The sequence below is a fragment of the Euleptes europaea genome, chromosome 6 (genome assembly GCF_029931775.1).
Source record: "Euleptes europaea isolate rEulEur1 chromosome 6, rEulEur1.hap1, whole genome shotgun sequence".
Lineage (NCBI taxonomy): Eukaryota > Metazoa > Chordata > Lepidosauria > Squamata > Sphaerodactylidae > Euleptes > Euleptes europaea.
The window spans coordinates 83879727-83888620 of record NC_079317.1 but is presented as its reverse complement, the minus strand read 5'-3'; positions in this window follow the sequence as shown (position 1 = coordinate 83888620).

Sequence of the window (8894 nt, the reverse complement as noted above, 5' to 3'; positions counted from 1 at the left end):
GGTAGCCGGCTCAAGGCTGACGCAGCCTTCCATTCATCCGAGGTCGGTAAAATGAGGACCCAGCTTGCTAGGGGTAAAGGGAAGATGACTCAGGAAGGCACTGGCAAACCACCCCGTAAACCACTGGTTCCCAACCAGGGGTCCACGAGAACTAAACCAGGGGTCCGCGAAACAAAGTTATAAACCCATAATAAATTAATATTTACTTGGCGGCATGGCAGCGGCTCGCGGGCGCAGAGCGCAGCGGCGTGCGGTGGTGACTCACAGGAGCGGCGCGTGACAAGTAAGGAACATGCGGGGCGGGGAGGCCGGGGGAGGGTGCAAGCGAGCCTCACACAACCACACACAATGGGAGAAACACTCGTCAAACCTTGTTTGATGATAGCTGTCGAAGAGGTTTTAGGGATGGAAGCCAAAAAGAAAATACAAGAAATACCTCTATCGAACAACACGGTAAAAGCTCGAATTGAAATTATGTCAAATGACATCGAGGAGCAGCTTGTTTCGAAAATAAAAAATTCGCAGTGTTTCGCTTTGCAGTGTGATGAATCGACAGACGTTTTTAATTGCAGTCAGTTGCTCGTATTTGTCCGCTTTGTAGACGACGACAACACTAATAAAGAGGAATTATTAATTTCGCGGAAACTGGAAACGACGTCAAAAGGTATCGATGTCATGAATATAATAGCGGAGTATTTTGAGAAACATAGCATTATGTGGGAAAAGCTCGCCGTCTTCTGTACGGATCGCGCTCCAGCCATGTTAGGATCACGCTTCGGTCTAGCAACATTAATAAAACAGAAGAATCCTTCAGCAATAACAACTCATTGTATCATACATCGTCAGGCGTTAGCTTCCAAGACTCTTCCTAAAAGCCTTGTTAATACCATGGAAATGGCCATAAAAGTGGTCAATGTTATTAAAAGCAGCACCTTAAATACACGCCTTTTTAAAAAACTGTGCACTGAAATGGACTCCGATCATGAGACTCTTCTTTTCCACACCGAAGTTCATTGGCTATCGAAAGGCAATATGCTGGGAAGATTATTTGAACTAAGAAAAGAGGTTGAGCTGTTTCTAGCCGAGAAGAAAATTAAAGATTTACTAGAGCTGTTTTCTGATTTTTAAAGTCAGATGCATTTGGCTTATCTTGTGGATATTTTCTCACATTTGAATAAACTAAACTTACAGTTGCAAGGTTCTGGAAACATAAATTTAGCAGGTGTGGGAAACATTTTTATGTTTGAAGACAAACTGCGTGCTTTTATTTGCAAACTTCAATTATGGGTAGGCGAAAACAATTATTCTGCATTTGTGACATTAAAAGCACTGGTCAATGATAGTAAAGATGACATGATCACCACAAACATACAAGACAACATCAGAAGTCAATTGCAAATGCTGGTCGATGAATTCCACCGTTACTTCCCGGAATATAACCAGACAGAATCAAAAAATACCCAAAAGCTGATTCGCAATCCTTTTGATATTGCTGTTGAAGAGGTTGCAGAAGAAATCCAAGAAGAGCTCATTGAATTCCAAAATGATAGGCACTGCAAGGATGCATTTGAATCAGTTTCTCTTGAAGAGTTCTGGTGTAAAAAAGTAATTTCATATCCTACAGTTCGGGGATTCGCCTTGCGATATCTTATGCTCTTCTCCACAACTTATTTATGCGAACAAGGGTTTTCTGCTTTGCTTATAATTAAGAACAAGACCAGAAATCAATTGGAAGCAAGTGATGATATTCGAGTAGCTCTGAGCAACAGTATTAGCCCCAGAATTGCCCAGCTTGTAAAAAGGATGCAAGCTCAAAAATCACATTGATTTACAATTAAAAGTTCTCTATTATAAAAAATATATTCAAATATTATTCTAAGTTTAATGTTTAACTAACAGTTATGATTAAAGTTTATTTTCAAATTCTCTGAATTTTTATTTTGAACCTTGGGGTGGGTCCCTGCACTGAACAAAAAAGTCCTAGTGGTCCCTGGTCAAAAAAAGGTTGGAAACCACTGCCGTAAACAAAGTCTGCCTAGTAAACGTCAGGATGTGACATTACCCCATGGGTCAGTAATGACCTGGTGCTTGCACAGGGGACTACCCTTACCCTTATGTGTATCACACTATAGTAGTGAAATGTCAACAAATATGACTGAATTTAACATTTTTTCCAGAATTTAGAAACAAAAATTAACCAATGTTTTACCATAATGGACTCATACTACAGGAAAGAATTGATTGCCACGTAAGGATACTGAGGACTATGGCCCAGATGTTACAAAGCGACTTGACAACTTCTTGCTGTGAGTCATAAAGCAATAAATAAATATGGCACTATGCTGGAGTCCTGCTCTTTGAAAAGAATTACGAGTATGCTTGGTCATTAAATTGCTGCCCCTGCCTAGGACCAAAAAAAAAAAAGTTGACAGAAGGAAGAGAAGAGAATGGTAATAAACTGGCATCTATTAACTAGCTGGCCTTCTCTTATTTCGTTTTCTGCTTGCATCACGAAAGTATCATGTGCTAAGCAAATGTTCCAAGAATGAAATGCAAGGGATGAAGGAACATATACTGCCAATCTTTATGAAATACTCTATATAGGTTTTGCACATTTCCTGACAAAAAGGAAAATGCAAAGCAGTCAGAGCAGAAGTTGCTGCAGAAATTACTCAATAATGTTCAGCTGTGCATTCATTTCTCATACTATGCATATGTATGACTACCAGACAGAATGGACGTTTATTTTTATATTTTCTGCCCAGTAACTATAAACTCTTAGCTCATTGAAGTCCTGTGTTCTCAGTCTTCAAGTAGCTGCTGTTGCTTATTAAGGGCTCATATAAAAGGAAATCCATTATGAGGTTCACACTTTGGGAATGTTACTGAATCTATCACTTCAAATGGACATAGAACTTATGCACCATGTGGAGCCTTTAACCAAATTTGGTTGGAGCAAAAACTCTGTACCTGTTTGGAAACACGGAAGCCAGCTGCAGGTATGCAGCCTCTGAACCTAGATAAAATTTAATACAGTGTATTCTATGTGCGGCTGCTTCTGAAAGCTGTACACCAACTTCAGTTAGTGTAGAATACAGCCACAACTGCCACATGTGTAGGGAAACTAACCTTGCTATTTATAAAAGAGCTTCATTGTCTAATGATGCATTTCTGAGTACAATTCAAAATTCTGGTATTTACCTTAAAATCCTAAACAGACCAGGATGTTTTAATACTTTTGATTGTTTGCTGCCTTGGGACCCAAAATTGGATCAAAAGGTGGCATTAAAATTTTAAATAAATAATACAGAACAGCAATGTAAAGAGCATGCACAATGTTGTGATGTGTAGTCCTAGTAGGATCTATTGAAGGGTCTATTGTAATTGTTAAAACCATTTCTAAGCATTCATAGTTATCAAGGAAACGTGAGCATAGAAATTTAAACTTAAGGAAAAAGATGGGATAAAGTGTCAGTAATAAAATAAATAATAGGGGTTAGCTTTTAAAGAAAGATTACGAGTCATTGTGAACAGTGATTTCATGATTAACACTGGGAGATTAAAAAAAAAAACTGAAATCAAACTTGTCCTGGTAAGCAAGCTTTTGAGTCCCACCAGCCTCTTCCTTTAGCTGGCTTTTTAAAATTGTAAAGAAAGTGAAAAATAGATCTTTGTCCAGTATGCTAGATCAGTCTGCCTACCAATCTATAATTAGTCATATTAAATGTCTTTTCCAGCTTGTTTTCTCTGCCATGGTACTGAGACTGTGTAGACAGGCCAGATAATAAGATATTGATTTGCCCAAGGAAAGCATTATTCTGAAGTTAAATTATTACTAGCAAGTTGTGCTTACTGAAGTAAAGCCTACACAGATGTTTTGCATAGCAAGCTGAAATTTGCCACTTCCCACTCACTCATCCTACCCTTCCTTCTTTGAAATAAACTGGCAAGAGTACTGCTCTTTCTCTCAACTCCTGTACTTTCCAAAAGATCTGCATATTGGTAAATAGGCAAACATGACTACAAGACAGAAAAAACCTGTGGTATTTCCCTGATTATTCATTTCAGTAGAGTCCCATGTGAGGGACTAGATTGATTTTATTTATTTCCCTTTTGGCCTATCCTTCCTCTATGGGGCTCAAGGCGGTATATATACATGGTTCTCCTTTCCTGTTTTAGCCTCACAACAATCTTGTGAGGTAAGGTGTGTGTGTGTGTGTGTGTGTGTGTGTATGTGTAAAGTGCCATCAAGTCACAGCCGACTTATGGCGACCCCTTTTGGGGTTTTCATGGCAAGAGACTAACAGAGGTGGTTTGCCAGTGCCTTCCTCTGCACAGCAGCCCTGGTATTCCTTGGTGGTCTCCCATCCAAATACTAACCAGGGCTGACCCTGCTTAGCTTCTGAGATCTGACGAGATCAGGCTAGCCTGGGCCATCCAGGTCAGGGCGTGAGGTAGGCTAGGCTAAGAGAAATGAGTGCAAGCACACACATGCACAGAGACAGAGACCGAGAGACAGAGAGAGAGACAGAGAGACTGAGACAGAGAGACAGAGAGAGAGCGCCACAAGGTCACTCATTAAGTTTCATGGCACTGGGGATTTGAACCTGGGTCTCCCCAGTCCAAGACTGACTCTCTATCCACTGCACTGGCTCTCTCTGGATATGACAGTGATGGGACTAAACTGAGATCCTGCAGATTCTCTATCAAGTGGAGGTGGGGCAATGCAAAGGCAGGAGAGGGAAGCTTAACCTTCAGAAACAGTTTTTTTACAAGTAGATGTGGTGGAAGTACAGGTGGGGAGTGGGTTCTAACAGTTGTCTTCTCCTGCCCACCCACAGTATACTTTTAACTGCCCCAGCACCTGACTAGAGCTGCCACGCCTACAGTGGAAGAAATGGTTGTTGGTCCGACTTCCAGGAACATTTTTACCACAGTTTCCAGCAATTCCTAGAGAGCAGTGATGTCACTTCCAGATTTCCCCCAGCACTGACATCACTTTGTCACTAATCCCCCCCCCACATCCCCACTCATCTGTCTCCTGATGATTGCCAGGCCTTGCCTAGCAATCCTACACCTAACTGCTTTGTAAGAATCTGACAACAGACTAGATTCTGCAGATTGTTCTGGTTCCGATAGTAAGCTGATTCAGTAGCCAGGTGCTGGGTCCGGTCTTACGGGCAGCATAGAAGCAACCTAGTGATACAAATTGGTTGAACCAGCAAAGCTAGGGTTGCCAACCTCCAAGTACTATATCCAAATGTAGACACTTGTAAATAGTAATTCTACCAGAACTTGGACAGAAAGGCAATCCAAACCAATTGCCTCCTCGCTGACCCTGCCATCTCTGTCACTCTCACCAGGTGGGGGGAGAACCTGAGTACTCTACTGGAAGGCCTGGATCTGGTGCTACAAGGCAGGGGACTGCCCTAGAGCTGCCTCGGAGTCTGTCATGTTGGCAATATTGCCTGGAGCTAAGCCCTCAGAGGCAGGTTCTTCAATTGAGGCCTCAGGATCCAGGGCCTCTAGGTCTGGAGGGGGATCAAGTAGTGTCAGGTGTCTCCTGGGCTTCCTTGTCATCCCCAGAGTCTCTGGCTCCTCCTGGTCATCCTTTGTGGAATCTGTTCCCGTGTCAGCCCCAGTGGGCTTCATAATACACAGTAATTGTGTATTACTCCATAGAGCAACTGGATTATGCCCACTCCGTAGAGCAACTGGGTTATACACCTCTTTGCTTACTGCCTGCTCAGGACATACTGCACATACCTTTATAAGAGATGGTGAAAGACTAACTCAGACACACGACATTCATCACGAAGTAAAAACCAACATCCATCAGTCTCAAAATCTCTTTTGGGTAATTTCCTCTGTAACCATCTGAAGAATATTTGCTTAATATCATCCTAGTTGCTTACCTAGTTTTGCTATTATTTGTAACTTCACCTTTTCAAGATTTGGGTGGGGGGGTTTTGTTTTGTTTTTAAATAATAGAGGTCATACATTTTAAAGCAGTTGTGGCTCCAGAGCTTTAGTTTTAAATGTTCGTCAATTTACTCAATGATGCAGCTCAAGAAACCAAAAGATTGCGTATGGTCTCATCTGGAAAAACTATTGCTGAAAAACAGCCCTTCTGTTAGGGGGAAAAAACACCCTCTGTGCCAGCATTCATAAAGGACATCTACCCCTAGACAGTTTAAATGAAATTGACCAATGTAGAAAGGCAGGCCTCAACTCCATTGTTCAAAATTTGTGGGTGATGATTACAAAGAATAGAATGTGCCTTTCCATTGTGCAGACTATGTGTATACAAAAGGATGACTACACTTGATAAAAGTAGCTATTCCATGAGCAGCTAAATTCTCTCCACCACAAATAAATATTGAACAGATAATTTTATTTTATTTTTTAAAATCACAGTACTTTTAAACTAGATTTGGACACTCTTCCCTTTCTTCCTGCTGCCAAGCATCTATGGTTTCAACTTGGACACAGCTCTGTTCTGTCAGCAAGATACCTGTCAAATCTATAACCCTTTCAGATGCAAGATCAATTGTAAATCAACTATAAATATGAGGTTTTGGTGAAATGAACAAGTGCAATGTTTGACTGTTTCTTGGAGTGACAGGAGATTTGAAATTGTAAATAAGCCACTCTGAACTGGGTGCACTGTATGATGGAAATGCTGGATCCAACAGTCAGGATTTCCGCACAGAAAATCGTTGTTATCAGAGGACCCACCCCCCATGCCATCTGTAACACGTGAGCCCTGTCCTATTGCTAAAAATTCTAGTGCTTTTAAAAAGGCTATTTTCAGAAACTATCAGCTCTCATCACAGCAGCACTCAGCATTTCAGAGATAATTGCGCATCAATGGCTGCTAGCCCCTTCTCTCAACGTAAAGGACAAAAAAACAAAGATAAGAGTGTGTACATGTTTTTCACATCTTGAAGTATGGCCAAATGACTGAATGGTATCATGTTTCTGAACTTCTGGCATTTAATTTTCATTGGTCATTCACTTTGAGACTGAAAGCTATTCCTAGGCCTGCAGAGGACTCATATTGAAGGACACAAATTATTTCCTCCATTGCCAGATTTTTTAAAAATGAATTATGAAAACGATAGCAATATATTCCCTATGAGAGGTCTCAGATCATGTATCATCTGTTCTTACAACAACAAAAAATCTCCAATGACAGAGATGAATAGCTCTGCCCTACTGTCCAGGAGAGGGCAGAGCTTCAGCTGTTCCACTGCATGCTGCTTGTTGGAATAACAGAAGTTAATATATGGAATAGGGTGCTGCCCTACCTATTTCAATATACTTTGCTACGACTATATATATATATATATATATATATATATATATATATATATATATATATATATATATATATATATATATATATATATATATATATATATATAATATAAACTCTGTGCTATAATTTCAATTTTCAATTACACTGACTGTCCACGTTTTCCCCATTTTTCGTAAAACCGGCTCATGTTTTAGGATTGTTTTAATCATGTTTTATAACCCCCATTGCATCCTGCTGAATCCCCCAAAATCATGCTCTGGACGTGGTCTCGGACCCACAAGAACAGCATGGAAAGTGAAATAACTGAAAATTCTCCTCTCTTCCATGCGTGGAAGAGCCTTCTAGAAAGTGGAAAGGAATGTTAGGATCTTAACCTGTGTCTAAATCAAAGACCCAAGAAAGAGCCTTGGCTACTTACCGTGAAGGCTTCTTCTGCTCAGAGGGACGAAGGGCATCTTCATTACAGGGTGTTTCCTTTTCCTCTTATCTCGGGAGGCAGGAACCAAATATTTAAATTTTTCTGACCTCTGAGGGTAAACGCCCCCTTGTGATCAGTTAAAGACTTTCCGAGCCTTATATATTTAAGATAGACTGAAGAAACATGTTAGTTATAATTCTATACAAGAAATAAGTTCCTAATAAACATTAACGATTAACCTTTAGGATAACTATAAGTCATGAACCAACAAACAGCATTTAACTTGAATTGAATGTCAACTGGAAGTTAGATGTAACCATGATTACCTGTAATTTTATTTTATTTGTTTTATTTATATTTTACTGACGTCTGGGCGGGCAAGATGCCCTTCGTCCCTCTGAGCAGAAGAAGCCTTCACGGTAAGTAGCCAAGGCTCTTTCTCGCTCAGAGGGAGAAGGGCATCTTCATTATAGGACATACAAGAGCTGTCCCCCGCCCTTGGGAGGGTTAGACGTCCTGAAGTATACTTTGCAGTACTCGTCTGCCTAAGGCGGCATCTGCTGACAAGTATAGATCTAATTTGTAGTGTCTCACAAATGTGGACACCGAGGACCAAGTTGCGGCCTTACATATCTCTTCCATAAAGCACGGCAGTCGAAGGCTGCTGAAGTAGCCGCACTTCTTCCCAAGTGGGCAGTAACGCCCGCAGGAGCAGGTAGGTTACTTATTCTATAAGCCTGTGTTATGTATAAGGTGATGGTCCTACTAATGGATGCCTTGGACACATGCTTGCCCTTGTCAGGTGGTGAGATATGAACGAATAAGGAGTCAGAGTTCCTAATAATTTTAGTAAGATAAATGTAAACAGGTAGTGCCCTTCTTAGGTCTAGCTAGTGCCAGGCCTTCTCCTTAGGATTCTTGGGGTTAGTGCAGAAGATGTAAGCACTATGTCCTGCTCTCTGTGAAACTTGCAGCTACATTTTGTCCTATCTCAGTAATTGGTTCGAATGGTAGTTGTGTGAGTGCTGTCAAAGCTGTGTGCAGGCTCTAGTTGTGAACCTGTGTCTAACAGGAGGAGCTAAATAACTGACGCCCCTTAAAAAGGCTTTTATGTGATGGTGTTTGGTTAAGCGGTATCCAGATACCTTGGGTACT